The sequence below is a fragment of the Lagenorhynchus albirostris genome, chromosome X, assembly GCF_949774975.1.
Source record: "Lagenorhynchus albirostris chromosome X, mLagAlb1.1, whole genome shotgun sequence".
NCBI lineage: Eukaryota > Metazoa > Chordata > Mammalia > Artiodactyla > Delphinidae > Lagenorhynchus > Lagenorhynchus albirostris.
In genome coordinates, this window is record NC_083116.1 from 95,293,062 (window position 1) to 95,318,635 (window position 25,574).

General features: G+C 36.2%; 1 protein-coding gene across 12 annotated transcripts in view; it reads left to right on the forward strand.

Annotated features, from left to right (window-relative positions):
• Positions 1-25,574, forward strand: part of CASK (calcium/calmodulin dependent serine protein kinase) — a 387,591-nt gene that overhangs the window by 74,657 nt on the left and 287,360 nt on the right. The gene's annotated exons all lie outside the window — the stretch shown is intronic.

Below are 25,574 nucleotides of genomic sequence, written 5' to 3' on the forward strand. Positions count from 1 at the left end.
CTGAAAATATATTTTTTAGGATCTAACTTGTAGTCCTATAGTATAGAACATGGGATGGGAAGGGTGAGAAGGGAAATAATGGCACAAATATAATCATTGCAGATTCAAAAGAAACTAAGATGAGTTCCCTTCAAGTCCATAACTTACTACCCTTAGGATTGTGATCTAATAGAACTAAAAGACTAATATATCACATATTGCTTAAGTCACTTATGGTGTATATGTGTAAATGAAAGATCAGTACTGCTAGGACTTGCAGGACTCAAAATTTTGTTTCAAGACATTGATATGGCTAATCATATTTATGTATAAATATTTATAAACAGTACAGAAGCATTTTAAAAGTTTTTTTGTTTGTTTTTTGCTGTTATAAGCCATAGTTCCATGTAGCCATGATTCACATATGGTCGCACTTCAGATGGCACAATTATTATTTTAACGTTTCTAATTAGCCTGTCTTCTGTCTTCAGACTTTTTCACAGTCCAGTAAAAGACGTATCCTTCTTAAGTCCTTTCCTTCTTAATCCCAAGAGCAATGCAGTTAATAGTTTAAATTGGAAAAGCTAAGGCAGAGTAGCCTATTTATATTTTATCCAGTTATCTTACTTTAAGAAGTAGAAGCCCAGATACTGTGAGTTCCAAGTTAATCTGTTCCTGCAGATCCTTTTTCAGGATCATTACTTTTAAATACTTTTTTGAAACCTTCTAAATTATTATTATCCATATACTGAATGTAGAAGATTCATAGAAGTTGTTACAAAGAATCAATAACTGATTTTTTTTTAGTGCTTTAATCTTTCAATTCTTAAGGTAAGATTTAGGGATTTTATATCTTACGGTTTCATATTTTGGAATTGGCTATTATTACTTTTGAATACAAATTATTTTATAAATTTAGCAGAATTTAAAATTCACTTCTAATCAGGTTTCACCACTATATTATGTTTGCTAAAACTTTTTAACTGCATTTAAGTTTAATATACTGTATTTGATTTTCTGTACCTCAGTTGTCAACTAATTTTAACAAAAAGCTTTCTGAGTACTTAGGTAATTTTGTATAAACCTAGTTCATTAAACATATAGATGTGTTGAATCTTTATTTCTCTTAAATGTTTTGATACTGTTGATGAATTTAGTAAGATTTCAGTTTAAAATCACAAGTCTAAATCAATTACTCAGTATACCTATATTATGTTGATTTTGTTTATCAGTATACCTAATTCTGAATCTACAGACTAAAGACATTTTTTATGGAGACAGTTAATTACTTTCTCAGTTATCTGAGGTTCTTTCTTTTTTTTTAAAAAAAGAAATTTATTTATTTATGGCTGAGTTGGGTCTTTGTTGCTGCGCGTGGACTTTCTCTAGTTGTGGCTACTAGAGTGGGGGCTACTCTTCGTTGCGGTGCGTGGACTTCTCATTGTGTTGGCTTCTCTTGTTGTGGAGCATGGGTTCTAGGCATGCGGGCTTCAGTAGTTGTGGCGCACAGGCATAGTTGCTCTGCGGCATGTGGGATCTTGCCGGACCAGGGCTCGAGCCCGTGTCCCCTGCATTGGCAGGAGGATTCTTAACCATTGCACCATCAGAGAAGCCCTTGGCTGAGGTTCTTTATTGACAGATTTCTTCAGCAAGGAATCTCTGTAGCTATATCTGGGTCTCATTTATTGTCACGTAGCCAGGGAGTCAAACACCAAACTTAAAAAGATGGGGTTGGCGTACCATCCATGTCTCTGAGGTTAAGTCTTCTGAAGTTCACTCATTTGTCGCTTTGGCATTGCTTTGAGTATGTAAATGTCTTCAAGTCCTATTCTGAAGACAAGGCTAGGGCATTTCATTAATCTTATATGGTAGGGTCACAACCTATAGATATTAAATGATATCCAGTTGAATTCTGCATATTACTCATGACTTTATCTGGTTTTGATAAGGGTTTGATGTTATTCAAATGAAAATGTGCAATTGTTCCTTTATATTTATGGCACCAAAATGTAGTTTTCCCATCTTCTTTAGCACAATGATACTCGCAGTGGTTAAGAAACAGAATAAAAATTTCATCTCCACCCTACCACAACTATTTTTCCTTTTGAAGAAAAACTTGCAGTGGAGTTCCTATACACACTATTGCTTATTTTCACACTAGCTTACTTTAACTTGCACACATTTTATTATAAGATATATAATAAATAATGTTATTTTATATTATAAAACCTCTTTGAACAGTATCCTCCATCCCCAACTTCTTTCAACATTTTTCCAAAACATTTGCCCTTCCAGTGCATGTACAAATTGTTAGTGTCCAAAAATGACCTTATTCATGGCTAAGGGTAGGAGATGTCGTATTAAGAAGAAACATATTTTGAAGTGAAATTTGAAGTACAATAAAAAGGAATCTATAAGTTTAAACAGAAGTACCTAGAAATATCTATATTTACCATTATATTCTCTTCTTTTTTTAAAATTAATTTATTTGGTTGTGCTGGGTCTTAGTTGCGGCAGGTGGGCTCCTTAGTTGTGGCTTGAGGGCTCCTTAGTTGCAGCTCACTGTCTTCTTGGTTGCAGCACATGGGCTCCTTAGTTGCGGCACACGGGCTCCTTAGGTGTGGCTTGCCGGCTCCTTAGTTGCAGCATGGGGGCTCCTTTGTTGTGGCATGTGAACTCTTAGTTGCAGCATGCATGTGGGATCTAGTTCCCTGACCAGCAGTCGAACCTGGGCCCCCTGCATTGGGAGCACAGAGTTTTAATCACTGTACCACCAGGGAATTCCCTATATTCTCTTCTAATTAAGCCTGTCTCTCAAGCAACAGATAATTTAAAATCTATTTTATTCTTTATGTTTTCTTTTTTATTTTATTTTTGTCATTTTGATTTATTTAATGTTTGTCATTGCGTCAGTATTTTTTCTTGTTAGTACATTTGTATTCAAATACATTATTGAATAAAATAGGTTTCGTGAAGTGTCATCTGGGAAACTAAAGTATGCTATTTATTTGGATAGGTCATTATGATACAAAGACAAGTAAAAAGAGCACCTATTTTTAAAAAATTTTTATTAGAGTATAGGTGATTTACACTGCTGCATTAGTTTCTGCAAAAAGCAAAGTGTATCAGTTATACCTATACATATTTTAGATTCTTTTCCCATATAGGTCATTACAGAGTATTGAGAAGAGTTCCCTGTGCTATACAGTAGGTCCTTATTAGTTATCTATTTTAAGAGCACCTATTCTTTTTTTTTTTTTTTTTTTCGGTACGCGGGCCTCTCACTGCTGTGGCCTCTCCCGTCGCGGAGCACAGGCTCCGGATGCGCAGGCCCAGCGGCCGTGGCTCACGGGCCCAGCCACTGCGCGGCATGTGGGATCCTCCCAGACCGGGGCGCGAACCCACGTCCCCTGCATCGGCAGGCGGACTCTCAACCACTGCGCCACCAGGGAAGCCCAAGAGCACCTATTCTTAAGAAACTTGCAGTTTAATAGTCCCAACCATTGTTTCTAATATTATTTTTATAAGAAAAAATATGTAATAAATTCTAAATATATAATTTAAAAATTAGCTTTTGAAATGAAAAATGTATAGTAGTTAAAGACCACTTATATATGTTTTAATATTTTACATTGTCATTGATTGCTCTATTGAAGGTCAGATGTTGTAATTATTTGAATATCTGTTCTCTGTTTTCTCATCAAAATCATATTTTTTTGTTCAATAGCGGTTCTTATAGGCTACAGAGTATCCAAGAAACCCTTAAATTGTAAGCAGAATTATGTATATATGTTCATTTTCCAGAAAAAGAGTCTACAGTTTTTATTAGATTCCTAAAAAGGCATATTATTCCTAAATGGTTAAGAATTTATCCTTTCACATATATGAAAAAGTGAAGTTGACTCTTATGAATGTGACGTGAATAAGAAGTTTCTATTAAATGAAAGCTAGGTGAATTTCTGTTAGGATTGGAGGATATTTTCATCCTTAAATACACAGCCTCCATTAATGAAATTCCTTGATTATTATCTTAAAACCTTTAATTAATGGACATTTTATCTCTTACTCTGCTGAGCCACTAATTTAAAGTTGACTTTTTCGTTTTAAAAATAAGTATCAAAATTAATTCAAGCAAATTGTTAATAGGGAAATTTAAGGACTGTAAGACGTACAGAATTGGAAACTGAATTGACAGGAGTTCTGATATCTTGAAAGGACTCAATTCTTTATGGCTTAATTTAAAAAGTTCAAAAATGGTGGTTTTTATTTTAGAATATTAAGTTGTCTTCTAGAAAGAAAATAGATTGGGTTCCAGTTTGCATAGTCTCCAAGAATACCTCATTCAAAAAATCCCAGATAGCAGATGTTAGCAAAATTGGAGGAGTAAGGGCCTTTGATAATGCTCATCTCTATAAAAACAAAGGGGAAACTGGCAAACGTTGTCAAAATCAGCTTTTTCAAAACCCTGGAACAACACATACACAGAGCTTCTGAGCAAGGACTAAGCTAACCAAGCAGAGATAGTGGCCACATACAACAAAGGATACAGACTTTCCAGAATTAGTTCCGAAAAGTCAGTAAACAAATGAACGGGGAACAATGATAACAAGAATAAGAACAAGAACAAGAACAACAACAAAAACCCAGCAACGGTAACAACAAACCCTGGAGGAGGGGAGATTCTTATTTACAGAGTTGGCACATTACTTAAAACATCTAGTTTTCAACAAAAAATTATGAGTAATGCAAAGAAACAAAGTATGGCTCATTAACAGGTGAAAAAGCAAGCATATCAAGATATACATAACTGAAGTCTCAGAAAGAGAGAAGAGAAAGGGAAAGAAGGAATATCTGAAGAAATAATGGCCCCACATTTCCCGAATCTTATGAAAAACATAAACCAACACATCCAAGACGCTCAACAAATTCTAAGTACGATAAACTCAAAGATACATCATAATCTAACTGTCAAAAGCAACAGTGAGAGTATCTTGAAAAGAGCAAGAGAGAAGCAATTCATCATGTACAAGGTATCCTCAATAAGATTAACAGTGATTTCTCATCAGAAACCATCATGTCCAGGAAACATGAAATACCATATTCAAAATGATGAAAGAAAAAGATTGTCTACCAAGAATTCTATATCTGGCAAAACCATACGTCAAAAATGAAGGATACATTAAGACATTTCCAGATAAACAAAACTGAGAAAATTCATCACTAGCAAACCTGCCCTACAAGAAATAGTAAATGTAGTTCTTAAGGCTAAAAAGAAAACACTAGATAGTAACTAAAACCGTGAGAAGTAAAAGAGCACAGTAAAGGTAACTACATATGTAAATATAAAAGGCAGTATAATTTTTTTTTTTTTTCGGTACGTGGGCCTCTCACTGTTGTGGCCTCTCCCGTTGCGGAGCACAGGCTCTGGACGCACGGGCCCAGCTGCTCCGCGGCATGTGGGATCTTCCTGGACCTGGGCACGAACCCGTGTCCCCTGCATTGGCAGGTGGACTCTCAACCACTGCGCCACCAGGGAAGCCCTAAATATTTTTTGATTATAACTTTTTCCCTCCTGATTTAATCGAGAACTGCATGAAGTAATAATTATAAATATGTTGATGGACATAAATGAATAAAGGTGTAATTGGAAAGAAAATAAGAGCACAAAGGAGGGAATGGAACTGTATAGGATGAAGGTGTCTGTATACTATTGAAATTAAGTTTATATTAATCTGAGCCATATTGTTACAAGTTAAGATCTTAATTTTTATACTCAAGTGAGGAAATAAGAAAATAACCCCCAAAATATAATTTAAAAGTTACAAAGGGATTAAAGGGGTACACTAGAAAATATCTATTTAATGCAAAAAAGTCAATAATGGAGAAACACAAAAACAAAAAAGACATATAGAAAACAAATAGCAAAATTATAAACATAAATTTTACAGTAAGTCCCATACATATGAACGAGTTCCATTCCGAGAGCATGTTCTTAAGTCCAATTTGTTCGTAAGTCCAACAAAGTTAGCCTAGGTACCCAACTAACACAGTAGACTATATAGTAGTGTACTAAGTTATGTGATTGGGCATGCGAACGTATGTTTGCATCTTTGAAAGCTCACAACTTTTTCTTTTTTTTTCCTTAGGATTTAAATTTCATTTTATTTATCTTTCTTACAAATTTATTGAGATAAAATTAATGTACAGCACTGTACACGTTTAAGGTGCATAGCATGATTTGATTTACATACATCATGAAATGGTTATCACAGTAAGTTTAGTGAACATCCATCATCTAATATAGATACAAAATTACAGAAATAGAAAAAAATTATTTTTCAAGGTTTAAATTTTAAATAATGAGTTTAAATATAGAGAATGTGTACATGGTACAGTATTAGCTTTTCACACTTTAAATTTGGTGAAAATAAGATGAATATTTTTTGTGAATGCCTACCTTGTTAGTTATTTTGTTTATTTGTCAAATAAATCGATTACTTAATGTAAAATCTGAGTTCTTTTTTTCATTTTTTAAGCTTTTTATTTTATATTGGAGTATAGCCAATTAAAAATGTTGTCACAGTTTCAGGTGCACAGCAAAGTGACTCAGCCATAAATATACATGTATCCATTCTCCCCCAAACTCCCCTCCCATCCACGCTGCCACATAACATTAAGCAGAGTTTCCTGTGCTATACAGTAGGTTCTTGGTTATCCATTTTAAATATAGCAGTGTGTACATGTTGATCGCAAGCTCCCTAACTATCCCTTCCCCCCATCGTCCCCTGTGGTACCCATAAGTTCGTTTTGTAAGTCTGTGAGTCTGTTTCTGGTTTGTTTTTGTTTTTTTTTTGTTTTTTTTTTTTGCAGTACTCCGGCCTCTAACTGTTGTGGCCTCTCCCATCGCGGAGCACAGGCTCTGGACGTGCAGGCCCAGCGGCCATGGCTCACGGGCCCAGGCCCTCCGTGGCATGTGGGATCCTCCCGGACCGGGGCACGAACCTGTGTCCCCTGCATCGGCAGGTGGACTCTCAATCACTGCGCCACCAGGGAAGCCCCTGTTTCTGTTTTGTAAATAAGTTCATTTGTATCATTTCTTTTTAGATTCCACATAAAAGGGTTATCATATGATATTTCTCTTTGTCTGACTTACTTCACTCAGTATGACAATCTCTAGGTCCATCCATGTTGCTGCAAATGGCATTATTTCATTCTTTTTAATGGCTGAGGATTATTACATTGTATATATGTACATCTTCTTTATCCATTCCTCTGTTGATGGACATTTAAGTTGCTTCCATGTCTTGGCTATTGTAAACAGTGCTGCAGTGAACATTGGGGTGCATGTATCTTTTCGAACCATGTTTTTTTTCTGGATATATGCTCAAGAGTGGGATTGCAGTGTCATATAGTAGCTCTGTTTTTAGTTTTTTAAGTCACCTCCATACTGTTCTCCATAATGGGTATACCACCTTACATTCCTACCAGCAGTGTAGGAGGGTTCCCTTTTCTCCACACTCTCTCCAGCACTTATTGTTTATGGATTTTTTAATGGTAACAATTTTGACTGGTGTGAGGTGATATCTCATTATAGTTTTGATTGGCATTTCTCTAATGATTAGCGATGTTGAACATCTTTTCATGTATTTGTTGGTCATCAGTATGTGTTCTTTGGAGAAATGTCGATTTAGGTCTTCTGCCCATTCTTTGATTGGGTTGTTTGTTTTGATGATATTAAGCCTCATGAGCTGTTTGTAAATTTTGGAGACTAATCCCTTGTCAGTCACATCACTTGCAAATATTTTCTCCTAGTCTGTGGGTTGTCTTTTCTTTTTGTTTATGGTTTCTTTTGCTGTGCAAAAGCTTTTGAGTTTAATTAGGTCCCATTTGTTTATTTTTGTTTCTACTTCCGTTATTCTGGGAGACGGATCAAAAAAGATACTGCTGCAATTTATGTCAGAAAGTGTTCTGCCTATGTTTTCCTCTAGAAGTTTTATAAGGCCCAGTCTCACATTAGGTCTTTAATCCATTTTGAGCTTATTTTTGTGTATGGTGTTAAAGAATGATCTAATTTCATTTTTTTTTACATGTAGCTGTCCAGTTTTCCCAGCACCATTTGTTGAAGAGACTGTCTTTCCACCACTGTATCGTTTTGTCTCCTTTGTCTTAGGTTATTTGACCATAGGTGTGTGGATTTATTTCTGTGCTTTCTATCCTGCTCCATTGATCTATATGTATATTTCTGTGCCAGTACCACACTGTTTCGATGACTATAGCTTTGTAGTATAGTCTGAAGTCAGGCAGCCTGATTCTTCCAGCTCCGTTTTTCTTTCTCAAGATTACTTTGGCAGTTCGGGGTCTTTTGTATCACCATACAAATTTTGAGATTTTTTTGTTTTAGTTCTGAGAAAAATGCCATTGGTAATTTGATAGAAATTGCAGTGAATCTGTAGATTGCCTTGGACAGTATAGTCATTCTGACAATATTGATTATTTCAATCCACGAACATGATATATCTTTCCATCTGTTTGGGTCTTCTTCAATTTCATCAGCATCTTATAGTTTTTGGAGTACAAGTCTTTTGTCTCCTTAGGTAGGTTTAATCCTAGGTATTTTATTCTTTTTGATGCAATAGTAAATGGGATGTTTCTTGAATTTCTCTTTCTGATCTTCCGTTGCTAGTGTATAAGAATGCAACAGATTTCTGTGTATTAATTTTGTAACCTGCAAGTTTACTAAATTCACTGATGAATTCTAGTCGTTTTTTGGTAGCATCTTTAGGATTTTCTATGTATAGTATCATGTCATCTTTAAACAGTGACAGTTTTACTTCTTTCCCAATTTGGATTCCTTTTTATTTCTTTTTCTACTCTGATTGCCATAGCCAGGACTTCCAAAACTATGTTGCATACAAGTGGCAAGAGTGGACAACCTTGTCTTCTTCCTGGTCTTAGAGGAAATGCCTTCAGCTTCTCACCATCGAGTATGATGTTAGTGGTAGATTTGTCATATATGGTCTTTATTATGTTGAGGTATGTTCTTCTTTGCCCACTTTCTGGAGAGTTTTTATTGTAAATGGGTGCTGAATTTTGTCAAAAGCTTTTGCTACATTTATTGAGATGATTATATGGGGTTTTCTTTTGTTTATTTTTTTAACATTTTTATTGGAATATAATTGCTTTACAATTGTGTGTTGGTTTCTGCTTTATAACAAAGTGAATCAGTTATGCATATACATATGTCCCCATATCTCTTCCCTCTTGCATCTCCCTCCCTCCCACCCTCTCTATCCCACCCGTCTAGCTGGTCACAAAGCACCAAGGTGATCTCCCTGTGCTATGCGACTGCTTCCCACTAGCTATCTATTTTACATTTGGTAGTGTATATATGTCCATATATACACTACCACTCTCACACATTGTCCCAGCTTACCCTTCCCCTTCCCCTTGTCCTCAAGTCTATGATCTAGTAGGTCTGTGTCTTTATTCTCGTCTTGCCCCTAGGATCTTCATGACATGTTTTTTCCTTTTAGATTCCATATATATGTGTTAGCATACGGTATTTGTTTTTCTCTTTCTGGCTTACTTCACTCTGTATGACAGACTCTACATCCATCCACCTCACTACAAATAACTCAATTTCGTTTCTTTTTATGGCTGAGTAATATTTCATTGTATATATGTGCCACATCTTCTTATCCATTCATCTGTCGATGGACACTTAGGTTGCTTCCATGTCCTGGCTATTGTAGATAGAGCTGCACTGAACATTGTGGTACATGACTCGTTTTGAATTATGGTTTTCTCTGGGTATATGCCCAGTAGTGGGATTGCTGGATCATATGGTAATTCTATTTTTAGTTTTTTAAGGAACCTCCATACTGTTCTCCATACTGGCTGTATCAATTTACATTCCCACCAACAGTGCAAGAGGGCTGCCTTTTCTCCACACCCTCTCCAGCATTTGTTGTTTGTAGATTTTCTGATGATGCCCATTCTAACTGGTGTGAGGTGATATCTCATTGTAGTTTTGATTTGTATTTCTCTAATAATTAGTGATATTGAGCAGCTTTTCATGTGCTTCTTGGCCATCTGTGTGTCTTCTTTGGAGAAATGTCTGTTTAGGTCTTCTGCCCATTTTTTGATTATGTTGTTTGTTTTTTTAATATTGAGCTGCATGAGCTGTTTATATATTTTGAAGATTAATCCTTTGTCTGTTGATTCATTTGCAAATATTCTCTCCCATTCTGAGGGTTGTCTTTTCTTCTTGTTTGTAGTTTCCTTTGCTTTGCAAAAGCTTTTAAGTTTCATTAAGTCCCATTTGTTTATTTTTGTTTTTATTTCCATTACATTAGGATGTGGATCAAAAAGATCTTGCTGTGATTTATGTCAAAGAGTGTTCTGCCTATGGTTTCCTGTAAGAGTTTGATAGTGTCCAGTCTTACATTTAGGTCTCTAATCCATTTTGAGTTTATTTTTGTGTACGGTGTTAGAGAGTGTTCTAATTTCATTCTTTTACATGTAGATGTCCACTTTTCCCAGCACCACTTATTGAAGAGGCTGTGTTTTCTACACTGTATATTCTTGCCTCCTTTATCAAAGATAAGGTGACCATATGTGCGTGGGTTTATTTCTGGGCTTTCTATCCTGTTCCATTGATGTATATTTCTGTTTTTGTGCCAGTACCATACTGTCTTGATTACTGTAGCTTTGTAGTATAGACTGAAGTCAGGGAGACCGATACCTCCAGCTCCGTTGTTCTTTCCTAAGATTGCTTTGGCTATTCGGGGTGTTTTGCGTTTCCATACAAATTGTGAAATGTTTTGTTCTAGTTCTGTGAAAAATGCCAGTGGTAGTTTGATAGGGATTGCATTGAATCTGTAGTTTGCTTTCGGTAGTATAGTCATTGTCACAGTGTTGATTCTTCCAGTCCAAGAACATGGTATATCTCTCCATCTATTATTTGTATCATCTTTAATTTCTTTCATCAGTGTCTTATAATTTTCTGCTTACAGGTCTTTTGTCTCCTTAGGTAGGTTTATTCCTAGATATTTTATTCTTTTTGTTGCAATGGTAAATGGGAGTGTTTTCTTAATTTCACTTCCAGATTTTTCATCATTAGTGTATAGGAATGCCAGAGATTTCTGTACATTAATTTTGTATCCTGCTACTTTACCATGTTGATTGAGTATCTCTAGTAGTTCTCTGGTAGCATCTTTAGGATTCCCTATGTATAGTATCATGTTGTCTGCAAACAGTGACAGCTTTACTTCTTCTTTTCCGATTTGGATTCCTTTTATTTCTTTTTCTTCTCTGATTGCTGTGGCTAAAACTTCCAAAACTATGTTGAATAATAGTGGTGAGAGTGGGTAGTGTTGTCTTGTTACTGATCTTAGTGGAAATGGTTTCAGTTTTTCACCATTGAGGACGATGTTGGCTGTCGGTTTGTCATATATGGCCTTTATTGTGTTGAGGTAAGTTCCCTTTATGCCTACACTCTGGAGGGTTTTTTGTCATAAATTGGTGTTGAATTATGTCAAAAGCTTTCTCTACATCTACTGAGATGATCATATGGTTTTTCTACTTCAGTTTGTTAATATGGTGTATCACATTGTTTGATTTGCATATATTGAAGAATCCTTGCATTCCTGGAGTAAACCCCACTTGATCATGGTGTATGATCCTTTTAATGTGCTGTTGGATTCTGTTTCAGAGTATTTTGTTGAGGATTTTTGCATCTACATTCATCAGTGATATTGACCTGTAATTTTCTTTCTTTGTGACATCCTTGTCTGGTTTTGGTATCAGGGTGATAGTGGCCTGGTAGAATGATTTTGGGAGTGTTCCTCCCTCTGCTGTATTTTGGAAGAGTTTGAGAAGGATAGGTGTTAGCTCTTCTCTAAATGTTTGATAGAATGCGCCTGTGAAACCATCTGGTCCTGGGCTTTTGTTTGTTGGAAGGTTTTTAATCACAGTTTCAGTTTCAGTGCTTGTGATTGGTCTGTTCATATTTTTGATTTCTTCCTGGTTCAGTCTCGGAAGGTTGTGCATTTCTAAGAATTTGTCCATTTCTTCCAGGTTGTCCGTTTTAGTGGCCTAGAGTTGCTTGTAGTAGTCTCTCAAGATCCTTTGTATTTCAGTAGTGTCAGTTGTTACTTCTCCTTTTTCATTTCTAATTCTATTCATTTGAGTCTTCTCCCTTTTTTTCTTGATGCGTCTGTCTAATGGTTTATCAATTTTATCTTCTCAAAGAAAACAGCTTTTAGTTTTTTTTGATCTTTGCTCTCGTTTCCTTCATTTCTTTTTCTTTTATTTCTCATCTGATCTTTATGATTTCTTTACTTCTGCTAATTTTGGGGTTTTTTGTTCTTTCTCTAATTGCTTTAGGTGTATGGTTGGGTTATTTATTTGAGATGTTTCTTGTTTCTTAAGGTAGGATTTTATTGCTATAAATTTCCCTCTTAGAACTGCTTTTGCTGCATCCCATAGGTTTTGGGTCGTCATGTCTCCATTGTCATTTGTTTCTAGGTATTTTTTGATTTTCTCTTTGATTTTTTCAATGATCTCTTTGTTATTAAGTAGTGTATTGTTTAGCCTCCATTGTTTAGCCTCCATATTGTATTTTTTACAGAGTTTTTCCTGCAATTGATATCTAGTCTCATAGCATTATGGTCAGAAAGGATACTTGATACGATTTCAATTTTCTTAAATTTACCAAGGCTTTATTTGTGACCCAAGATATGAGCTATCCTGGAGAATGTTCCATGAGCACTTGAGAAGAAAGCATATTCTGTTGTTTTTGGATGGAATGTCCTATAAATATCAATTAAGTCCATCTTGTTTATCATTTAAACCTTGTCTTTCCATATTTATTTTCATTTTGGATGATCTGTCCATTGGTGAAAGTGAGGTGTTAAAAGTCCCCTACTATGATACTGTTACTGTCGGTTTCCCCTTTTATGGCTGTTAGTATCTGCCTTATGTATTGAGGTGCTCCTATGTTGGGTGCAGAAATATTTACAATTGCTATATCTTCTTCCTGGATTGATCTGTTGATCATTATGTAGTGTCCTTCTTTGTCTCTTGTAATAGTCTTTGTTTTAAAGTCTGTTTTGTCTGATATGAGAATTACTACTCCAGCTTTCTTTTGATTTCCATTTGCATGGAATATCTTTTTCCATCCCCTCAGTTTCAGTCTGTATGTGTCCCATGTCTGAAGTGTGTCTGTTGTAGACACCATGTATATGGGTCTTGTTTTTGTATCCATTCAGCAAGCCTGTGTCTTTTGGTTGTAGCATTTAGTCCTTTTACTTTTAAGGTAATTATCAATATGTATGTTCCTATTACCATTTTCTTAATTGTTTTGTGTTTGTTATTCCAGATCTTTTCCTTCTCTTGTGTTTCCTGTCTAGAGAAGTTCCTTTAGCATTTGTTGTAAAGCTGGTTTGGCTGTGCTGAATTCTCTTAGCTTTTGCTTGTCTGTAAAGTTGTTACTTTCTCTGTGAAATCTGAATGAGATCCTTGCTGGGTAGAGTAATCTTGGTTGTGGGTTTTTCCCTTTCATCACTTTAAATATGTCCTACCACTCCGTTCTGGCTTGCCGTATTTCTGCTGAAAGATCAGCTGCTAACCTTATGGGGATTCCCTTGTATTTTATTTGTTGTTTTTCTCTTGCTGCTTTTAATATTTTTTCTTTGTATTTAATTTTTGATAGTTTCATTAATATGTGTCTCGGCATGTTTCTCCTTGGATTTATCCTGTATGGGACTTTCTTTGCTTCCTGGAGTTGATTAACTATTTCCTTTCCCATACTAGGGAAGTTTTCAACTATAATCTCTTCAAATATTTTCTCAGTCCCTTTGTTTTTCTCTTCTTCTTCTCGGACCCCTATAATTCGAATGCTGGCACGTTTAATGTTGTCCCAGAGGTCTCTGAGACTGTCCTCAATTCTTTTCATTCTTTTTTCTTTATTCTGCTCTGCCATAGTTATTTCCACTCTTTTATCTTCCAGGTCGCTTATCTGTTCTCCTGCATCAGTTATTCTGCTATTGATCTCTTCTAGAGAATTTTTAATTTCATTTATTGTGTTGTTCATGATTTTTTCTTCTTTCTTTAGTTCTAGGTCCTTGTTAAACGTTCCTTGTATTTTCTCCATTCTATTTCCAAGATTTTGGATCATCTTTACTATCATTATTCTGAATTCTTTTTCAGGTAAACTGCCTATTTCCTCTTCATTTGTTAGGTCTGGTGGGTTTTTACCTTGCTCCTTCATCTCCTGTGTGTTTCTCTGTCTTCTCATTTTGCTTAACTTACTGTGTTTGGGGTCTCCTTTTCACAGGCTGCAGGTTCGTAGCTCCTGTTGTTTTTGGTGTGTGTCCCCAGTGGCTAAGGTTGGTTCAGTGGGTTGTGTAGGCTTCCTGGTGGAGGGGACTAGTGCCTGTGTTCTGGTGGATGAGGCTGGATCTTGTCTTTCTGGTGGGCAGGTCCACGTCTGGTGGTGTGTTTTGGGGTGTCTGTGACCTTATTATGATTTTATGCAGTCTGTCTGCTAATGGGTGGGGTTGTGTTCCTGTCTTGCTCGTTGTTTGGCATAGGGTGTCCAGCACTGTAGCTTGCTGGTCGTTGAGTGGAGCTGGGTCTTGGCGTTGAGATGGAGATCTCTGGGAGATTTTTGCCGTTTGATATTACGTGGAGCTGGGAGGTTTCTTGTGGACCAGTGTCCTGAACTTGGCTCTCCCACCTCAGAGGCACAGCCCTGACACCTGGCTGCAGCACCATAAGCCTGTCATCCACACGGCTCAGAATAAAAGGGAGAAAAAAGAGAAAAGGAAAAAAGAAAAAGGGAAAATAAAATAAAGTTAAATTAAATTAAAAAGTTATTAAAATAAAAAAAATAATTATTAAAATTTTTTAAGTAATTAAAAAGAAAGAAAACAGCCAAACCAAAACAAAAATCCACCAGTGATAACAAGTGCTGAAAACTATACTAAAAAAACACATAAACAAAAAAATGGACAGACAGAACTCTAGGACATATGGTGAAAGCAAAGCTATACAGACAAAACCACACACAGAAGCATATGCATATACACTCACAAAAAGAGAAAAAGGAAAAAAAAATATATCCTTGCTCCCAAAGTCCACATCCTCAATTTGGGATGATTCGTTGTCTATTCAGGTATTCCACAGATGCAGGGTACATCAAGTTGACTGTGGAGATTTAATCCGGTGCTCCTTTGGCTTCTCGGAGAGATTTCCCTTTCTCTTCTTTGTTTGCACAGCTTCTTGGATTCACCTTTAGATTTGGCCCCACCTCTGCATGTAGGTTGCCTGAGGACGTCTGTTCTTCGGTAGGACAGGTCAGGGTAAAGGAGCCGCTGATTAGGGGGCTCTGGCTCACTCAGGCCGGGGGTGGGGGGGAGGGAGGGGACGGAATGCAGGGCGAGCCTGCTGCGGCAGAGGCCGGTGTGACGTTGCACCAGCCTCAGTAGCGCTGTATATTCTCCCGGGGAAGTTGTCCCTGGATCACGGGACCCTGGCAGTGGCGGGCTTCACAAGCTCCTGGGAGGGGAGGTGTTGTTAGTGACCTGTGCTCGCACACAGGCTTCTTGGTGGCGGCAGCAGCAGACTTAGCATTTCACATCCATCTCTGGTGCTCACCTTGTGGCCCAGCATGTGGTCAGTCCTGGGGAATGTTCCGTGTGCACTTGAGAAGAATGTGTATTCTGCTGCTTTTAATGGAATGCTCTCTAAATATCAATTAAGTCCACCTGTACTGTTTCATTTAAGATCTGTGTTTCCTTATTGATCTTCTGTCTGGATGATCTGTCCATTGATGAAAGTGGGGAGTTAAAGTCCCCCACCATTATTGTGTTACTGTCAATTTCTCCCTTTATGGCTGTTAGTATTTGCCTTGTATATTGGGGTGCTCCTATGTTGGGTGCATATATATTTACAAGTGTTATATTTTCTTCTTGGCTTGATCCCTTGATCATTATGTAGTGTTCTTCTTTGTCACTGATAACAGTCTTTATTTTATTTTATTTATTTATTCATTTACTTTTGGCCACACCTTGCGGCATTTGGGACCTTAATTCCCCGAATTCACACCCCCTGCACTGGAAGCACCGAGTCTTAACCACTGTACAGCCAGGAAGTCTCAACAGTCTTTATTTTAAAGTCTATTTTGTGTGATGTTAGTATTGCTACTCCACCTTTCTTTCGATTTCCATTTGCATGGAATATGTTCTTCCATCCCCTCACTTTCGGTTTGTATGTGTCCCTAGGCTGAGGTGGATCTCTTGTAGACAGCATATATATGGGTCTTGTTTTTTGTGTCCACTTAGCCAGTTTATGTCTTTTGGTTGGCACCTTTAAACCATTTGCCTTTAAGGTAATTTTTGATATGTGTATTCCTATTGCTGTTTTCTTAATTGTTTTGGGTTTGTTTTTGTAGGTCCTTTTTCTTCTTTTGTTCTCTTGTGGTTTGATAACCATTTTAGTGTTGTGTTTGGGTTGTTTTATCTTTTGTGTGTATATTGTAGCTTTTGGGTTTGCTTTTCCCATGAGGTTTTGATATGGCAGTCTGTATATGTACAAAGTTTTTTTTTTTTTTTTAAGCTGCTAGTCTCTTTCCTTCCTAGAGGAGTTCCTTTAGCATTTTTTGCAAAGCTGGTCTGGTGGTACTGAATTCTCTTTGCTTTTGTTTGTCTGTAAAGCTTTTGATTTCTCCATTAAATCTGAATGAGAGCCTTGCTGGGTGTTCTTGGTTATAGTTTCCTCCCTTTCATCACTTGAAATAAATCCTGCCACTCCCTTCTGACTTGCAGAGTTTCTGCTCAGATATCAGTTGATAACCTAATGGGAGTTCCCTTGTATTTTAATTTGTCATTTTCCCCTTGTTTCTTTTAATATTTTCTTTTTTTCTTTATTTTTTTCAATTTGATTACTATGTGTCTCAGCCTCCTACTTGGGACTCTCCATGCTTCCTGGACTTGGTTGACTGTTTCCTTTCCCATGTTAGGGAAGTTTCAACTCTTATCTCTTCAAATATTTTCTTGGGTCCTTTTTCTCTCTTTTCTCCTTTTGGGACCCCTATAATGCTAATGTTGCTGTGTTTCATGTTGTCCCAGAGTTCTCTTAGGCTGTCCTCATTTCTTTTCATTCTTTTTTCTTTATTCTGTTCTATGGCAGTGATTTCCATCATTTTGTCTTGCAGGTCACTTATCCGTTCTTCTGCCTCAGTTATCCTGATATTGATTCCTTCTAGTGTATTTTTCATTTCAGTTATTATATTGTTCATCTCTGTTCTTTAGTTCTTCTAGGACTTTGTTAAACATTTCTTGCATCTTCTCAATCTTTGCCTCCCTTCTTTTTCCAAGATCCTGTATCATCTTCACTATCATTATTCTGAATTCTTTTTCGGAAGGTTGTCTGTCTCCACTTCATTTAGTTGTTTTTCTGGGGTTTTATTTTGTTCCTTCATCTGGGACATAATCCTTTGCCCTTTCATTTTTTCTAACTTTCTGTGGTTGTGGTTTTTGTTCTGTAGGCTGTAGCATTGTATTTCTTGCTTCTGCTGTCTGCTTTCTGGTAGATGAGGCTATCTAAGAGGCTTGGTAGAAGCTTCCTGATGGGAGGGACTGGTAGTGGGTAAAACTGGGTGTTGCTCTGGTTGGCAGGGCTCAGTAAGACTTCTGTCTGCTTGTCTGCTGATGGGTGGGTCTGTGTTCTCTTCCTGTTAGTTGTTTGGCCTGATGCGACCCAGCACTGGAGCCTACAGGCTGTACGGTAGGGGTAATGGCAGCGTATGGGAGGGCTTTGACTAGTGATTACTTCCCAGAACTGCTGCTGTCAGTGCCCTTGTCCCTGTGGTGATCCACAGCCACCCCCTGCCTTTGCAGGAGTCCCTCCAACACTAGGAGGTAGGTTTGGTTCAGTCTCCTCTGGGGTCACTGACCCTTTCCCCTGGGTACTGGTGCAAACAAGACTTTGTGTGTGCCCTCCACGAGTGGAGTCTCTCTTTCCCCCATTCTTGTGGAAGTCCTGCAGTCAAATCCCTTTGGTCTTCAAAGTCAGATTCTCTGCGGATTCCTACTCCTGTTGCCAGACCTCCAGGCTGGGAAGTCTGTCGTGAAACTCAGAACTTTCACTCCAGTGGGAGAACTTCTGTGGTATAATTGTTCTCCAGTTTGTGGGTCACCCATCCTGGAGTCATGGGATTTGATTTTATTGTGATTGCCCCCCTCCTACTGTCTCATTGCAACTTGCCCTTTGTCTTTGGATGTGGGGTGTCTTCTGGTGCATTCCAGCATCTTCCTGTTGATGGTTGTTCAGCAGTTAGTTGTGATTTCAGTGCTCTCTCAAGAGGAGGTAAGTGCACGTCCTTCTACTCTGCCATCTTGAACTAGTCTGTAAGTTTGCAGCTTGAAGGTTCGTATGTAGTGGACTTACTTGTAGTGGATTTATTTGTACCTCATTAGTAATTAGTAATTACATTAAATGTAAATGAATTAGACACTCAGAAGGCAGAGATTAGCATAATTGGTGAAAAACATGACCCAACTATATGTGGTCTATAAGAGACAGTTTATTTATTTTTTTAAATTTTATTGAAGTATAGTTGATTTACAATGTTGTGTTAATTTCTGCTGTACAGGAAAGTGATTCAGTTATACATGTATATATTGCTTTTCATATTCTTTTCCATTATGGTTTATCACAGTATTGTGAATATTATTCCGTGTTATACAGTAGGACCTTGTTGTTTATCCATCCTATATATAATAGTTTGTGCCTGCTAATCCCAAACTCCCAATCCTTCCCTCCTCCACACCCCCTCCCCCCTTGGCAATGACAAGTCTGTTCTGTATGTCTGTGAGGCTGTTTCTGTTTTGTAGATTTGTTCATTTGTGTCATAGTTTAGATTCCACATCTAAGTGATATCATATGGTATTTTTCTTTCTCTTTCTGACTTACTTCACTTAGTATGATAATCTCTCGGTCCATTCATGTTGCTGCAAATGGCATTATTTCATTCTTTTTATGGCTGAGTAATATTCCATTGTATATATTTACTATAGCTTCTTTATCCATTCATCTGTTGATGGACATTTAAGTGTCTTCCATGTTTTGGCTATTGTAGATAGTGCTGCTATGAACATAAGGGTGCATGTGTATTTTTGAATTATAGTTTTGTCTATATATATGTCCAGGAGTGGGATTGCTGGATCATACGGTGACTCTTTCTTGAGGAACCTCCATGTTGTTTTCCATAGTGGCTACACCCCTTTACATTCTCACCAACAGTGTGAGAGTGTTCCCTTTTCTTCACACCCTCTCCAGAATTTATTATTTGTAGAATTTTCAATAATGGCCATTGTGGCTGGTGTGAGGTGGTACCTCATTGTAGTTTTGATTTGCATTTCTCTAATAATCAGCAACGATTTGCATCTTTTCATGTGTCTATTGGCCATCTGTTTGTCTTCTTTGGAGAAATGTCTATTTAGGTCTTCTGCCCATTTTTTGATTTGGTTGTTTATTTTTTTGTTATTGAATTGTATGAGCTGATTTTATATTTTGGAAATTAAGCCCTTGTCTGTCGCAGTGTTTGCAGATATTTTCTCCTAGTCTGTAGGCTGTCTTTTCATTTTGTTTATGGTTTTCTTTGCTGTGCAAAAAGAGACACACTTTCCATACGAAGACACAAGTAGGTTGAGAGTAAATGGATAGAAAAAGATATATCATGCAAGTAGTAACCAAAAGAGAGCTGTTGTGGCTTTAGTAATAATCAAATAAAATAGACTTTAAATCAGAAATTGTTACTAGAGATAAAGGACATTTTATAATGATAAAATGATTCATTCAGCTAGAAGATATAATAATTATAAACACATATATGCCTAACAACAGAGATACGTGGAACAAAATGAGGCATAATTGAAGGGAGAAATAGACAATTCAAAAATAATATTTGTAGACTTCAGTGACTCACTTTCAATTATGGATACAACAACTAGGCAGAGGATCGAGAAAGAGAATACTTGAACAACAGTATAAATCAACTAGAGCTAATAGACACCTATAGAATACTCTATCCAACTACAGGAGAATATACATTCATCTTAAAGTACACATAGAAAATTATATAGCATAGGCTGTATGTTAGTACATCAAATACATTTCAGTAAATTTTATAGGATTGAAATCATGCAAGGTATATTCCCTGACCACAAAGGAATGAAACTAGAAATCAGTAACAGAAAGAAATTTGGGGAAATCAAAAATATGTGGAAATTAAACCACACACTGCCAAATAGCCAATGAGTCAAAGAAGAAATTTTAAGGGAAATTAGAAAATACTTTGAGGTGAATGAAAACAGAAACACAACATACCAAAATTTGTGGGGAATTTTTATTGTGAATGCCTGTGTTGAAAAGATCAATAACCTAACCTTCCGCTTCAAGAAAGTAGAAGAGAAATCTAAACCCAAAGCAGCAAAAAGAAAGAAATAATAAAGATTTGCGGAGAAATAAATAAAAGAGAACAGAAAAATAATAGAGAAAAATCAATGCAACTAAAAGTTCTTCAAAATGTTTTCCCCAAATTGAGTAGCCTTTACCTAGACTGGCCAATAAAAAAGGAGAGATGATTCAAACTAATAAAATCAGTAATGACATTACAAAAGTAAGAAGCGTTATAAGAGACTGCTATGAACAAGTATATGCCAACAAATTAGATAACCTGGATGAAATGGACTAATTCCTAGAAAGAGGCAAGCTACCAAAACTGACTCAAGAGGAAATAGAGTATCTGAATGGCCCTTTAACAAGAAAAGAGATTGAAAATGTAATAGAATATTTCCCATATAAAGTTAGACCTAGGTGACTTTACTGGTGAACTTTACTACACACTAAAAGAATTAATACCATTCCTTCACAGACTCTTCTAAAAAGTTAGAGGAAAGAACACTTCTCAACTTATTCTGTGAGGCCTGCATTACCCCTGTAATAAAACTATACAAAGACACCACAAGAAAAGAAAACTGCAAAACAGTTATCACGTAAGAATATATATGCACAGCTGTCCTCTAAAAAATACTAGCAGATAAGATCCAGCCGCACATAAATTGTTTTATAGTTCTTCAAAAAGGCAAAAACAGAGGTATCATACACCCCAGCAATTTCAGTCTTAGGCATATACCCAAAAGAAAACACATTTCCACATAAAACCTTGTATGAGAATATTAAAGCAGCCTTATTCATTATAGCAAAAAGGTGGAACCTAAATGTCTGTCAACTGATGAATGCTTAGACAAAATGTTGTATATACATCCAGTGGAATATTATTCAGCCATTAAAAGGAAAGACGTACTGATATAAGCTACAGTGTGGATGAACCTTGAATACATCATGCTATGTGAAAGAAGTTAATCACAAGAGATGACATGTTATATATTCTCTTGATATAAAATGTGTAGAAAAGGCAAACATATAGTGACAGAAGAAAGTAGATTACTGGCTGTCAGATCTGGAGAATGGTGGGAATAGAGAGTATCTTAATAGGTATGGGATTTGTTTCTGAGGTAATTAAATAATTAAAAATTGAATGTGGTGGTGATTACATGACTGTGAATATGCTAAAATTTATTAAATTATACATTTTTTTGGTAAAATATGTCAATTACATCTCAATAAAGCTATATTTTAAAGCATTGTATACCATGAATAAGTGGGATTTATCCTAGAAATGCAAGCTTGGTTGAGCATTTTAAATAATCAGTGTGCAATATACCTTATTAATATAATGGACAAAATCCACATGATCATCTCAATAGATATAGAAAAGCGCTTAACAAAATCCAACACCCTTTCATGATAAAAACACTCAACAAAGTAGGAGTAGAAAGGAACTTTTTCAACGTGATGAAAAGCTTCCAAGAAAAATAATGGTTAACTTCATATTTGATAATGTATGACTGAATGCTTTCCCGCAAGATTACGAATAAATCAAGAATGTCAGTGCTGGTTACTGTTAATTCAACATTGTACTGGAAATTTTAGTCAGAAAAATTATGCAAGAAAAAGAAATAAAAGGCATCCAGGTTGGAAAGGAAGAACTAAAACTTCCTCTGTTTCCAGAGGACTTGATCATGTATGTAGCTCACTTTAAGGAATCCACCAAAAAAATGTATATTTGATATAATAAATGTGTTTAGGAAAGTTGAAGGATACAGGATCTATATACAGAAGTCTGTTGTATTTCTATATACTAGCAGTGAAGAATATGAAAATGAATTTAAGAAAAGAAATCTATTTAATATAGCACTGAAGAGAATAAAATAGCATATTTGTGTTTTAACATCTTTATTGGAGTATAGTTGCTTTATAATGTTGTGTTAGTTTCTGCTGTATAACAAAGTGAATGAGCTATATGTACAAATATATCCCCGTATCCCCTCCCTCTTTCATCTCCCTCCCACCCTCCCTATCCCACCCCTCTAGGTGGTCACAAAGCACAGAGCGGGTCTCCCTGTGCTATGTGACTGCTTCCCACTAGCTAGCTGTTTTACATTTGGTAGTGTATATATGTCAATGCCATTCTCTCACTTCGCCCGAGTTTACCCTTCCCCTTCCCCATGTCCTCAAGTCTTAGGAGCATATTTAACCAAGGAAGTATAATACTTGTAAACTGAAAAGTATAAAATATTACTGAAAAAAATTAAGGGCATTCTAAGTAAGTGGAAAGACATCCCATGTTCATCATTCAAAAGACTTAATGTTATTAGATGAAAGTACTCCTAAATTGATCTACAGATTTGATGCAGTCCCTATCAAAATATGGGCCATCCTTTTTGTAGAAATTACAAAGCTGATTATAAAATTCACACAGAAAACCAAGGGACCCCCCAAGTAGCCATAATAATCTTGGGGGAAAAGGATGACATTGGAGGACTCACATTTCCCTACTTTAAAATTTTCTGCAAAGCTTCTTTAATACACATAGTGTGGTACTGACATAAGGATTGACATATAGATTAATGGAAGTGAATTGGGAACCTAATAATAAACCATACATTTACAGTTAAATGATTTTCAACAATAGTGCCAATATGATTCAATGGAGAAAATAATCTCTCCAAAACAGTGGTACTAGGGCAGGTGGACAAAAGCATGAAGCTGGACCCCTACGACATACTATATACAAAAGTTAACTCAAAATAGATAAGAGACCTAAATGTAAGAGTTAGAATTATAAAACATTTAGGAGAAAACATGGGCATAAATTATAACCTTGAATTAAGTAATGGTTTTATAGATATGAAACCTGCAGCACAAGCAACGAAAAAAAATAGATAACTTGGACTTCAGTAAGATGAAAAACTTGTGCTTCAGAGGACACTATTAAAGTCAGAAGATGAGACACACAATGGGAGAAAATATTTGCAAATCATATATCTAATAAGGATATAATATCCCAAATATAAAAAGAATTCTGAAAAGTCAACAGGAAAGAGACAACTCAATTAAAATTGATAATGGTTTTGAACAGACATTTCTTCATAGAAGATGTACAGATTGTCAATAAACATGTCAAAACATGCTCAGCATCATTGGTCATTAGGGAAATGGAATTCCAAACCATAATGAGATTCTGCTTTACACCTACTAGTATGGCTATACTGAAAAACACTGTAACCTATGTTGGCAAGGATGTGGAAAAATTGGGACCCTCATACATTACTGGCAGATATATAAAATGGTGCAGCTACTGTGGAAAACATTTTGGCAGTTCCTCAAAAGTTAAACATAGAGTTATCCTATGACCTAGGAATTCCACTCCAAGGTATGTACCCGAGTATTGAAAATAATATGTTCATGCAAAAACTGGAACACAAATGTTTATAGCAGCAGTTTTCATTCACTGTAGCCTAAATGTGGAAATAAACCAGATCATCAACTGATGAGTGGGTAAACAAGATGGAACATTACTTACAATGGAATAGTATTACAGTATAAAAAGAAATGAATGGTACACTAGGCTGGTTCATCATCCAAAAATCAATTACTGTAAGCCATCATGTCAACAGGCTGAAGAAGAAAATAGATGCAGAAAAAGTATTTGACAAAATCCAACACCTATTGATGAATAAAAACTTTTGGCAGCCTAGGAATAGAGGGGAACTTCTGCAACTTAATAAAGAAAATCTACCAAAAAACTCCCGTAGCTAACATCATACTTATTGGTAAGAAACTACATGCTTTCCCTCTAAAATTGGGAACAAAGCAAGGATGTCTCTGCTTTCCACTCCTATTCAACTTCCTATGTGGAAGTTCTAGCTAATGCAATAAGATAGGATAAGGAAATTAAATCTGTATAGATTGGGAAAGAAGAAATAAAACTTTGTTGTTAGATATGATTCTCTGTCCATGTAGAAAATCTCAAGGAATCAACAAGAAGAAACTCCTGAACTAATAAGTGATTATAGCAAGGTTTCAGGTCCCAAGGTTGATATACAAAAGTCAATTGTTTTCCTATATACCAGCAATGTGCAATTGGAATTTGAAATTTAAAATACAATACCATTATATTAACACTTAAAATATTGAAATAGTTATGTATAAATTTAATAAAACATACAATAAAACTCATGAAACAAATCAGAGAAGATGAAAAATAAATGAAAGATATTCCATTTCCATGGATAGGAAGTCTCAAATTTTTTAAGAGTCCGTTCTTCCCAACTTCACCTACAGAGTCAACACAATCCCAATCGAAACAAGTTGCTTAATGGATATTGACATACTGATTCTAAAGTTCATATGGAAAGGCAAAAGACCCAGAATAACCAAGAACAAAGTTGGTGGACTGACACTACTCAATTCAGTGCTTACTTTAAAGCTACAATAATCAAGACAGTGTGGTATTTGTGAAAGAATCAGCAAATAGATCAATAGAAAAGAAAATAGAGCCCAGAAATAGATCCATATAGAGTCAGCTGATCTTTAACAAAGTAGCTAAGGCAATCCAATGGAGAAAGGATAGTCTTTTCAACAAATGGAGCTGGAACAGCTAGACATTCACATGCCAAGAAAAAGAATCTAGACATAGACCCTACATCTTTCAGAAAAATTTACTCAAAATGTTTTTCCCCTCAGAATGGGAACAAAGCAATGATGTCTACTCTGACCATTCTTATTCACCCTAGTGCTGGAAGCCATCTCAATTAGACAGGCAAAGGAAATATAAGCATATAGACTGGAAAGGAAGAAATGAAACTGCTCGTATTTGCAGGTGACGTGAAAGTCTATGTACAAAATCCCAAAGATCCACCAACAAACAAACAAACAAACCTCCCATAACTAATAAGTGAGTTCAACAATATGAGATGAACATAGCAAAATTATATTTCTGTATTCTATATACTAGCAAAGAACACCTGGAAACCACAGTTTAAAACAAAATACTATTTGCAGTTGCCCAAAGCAAAATGAAATTCTTAGGTATAAATCCCGCTAAACATGTAGAAGCCTTGTATATTAAAAACTACAGAACTCTGATGAAAGAAATCAAAGATCTAAATAAATGGAGAAAT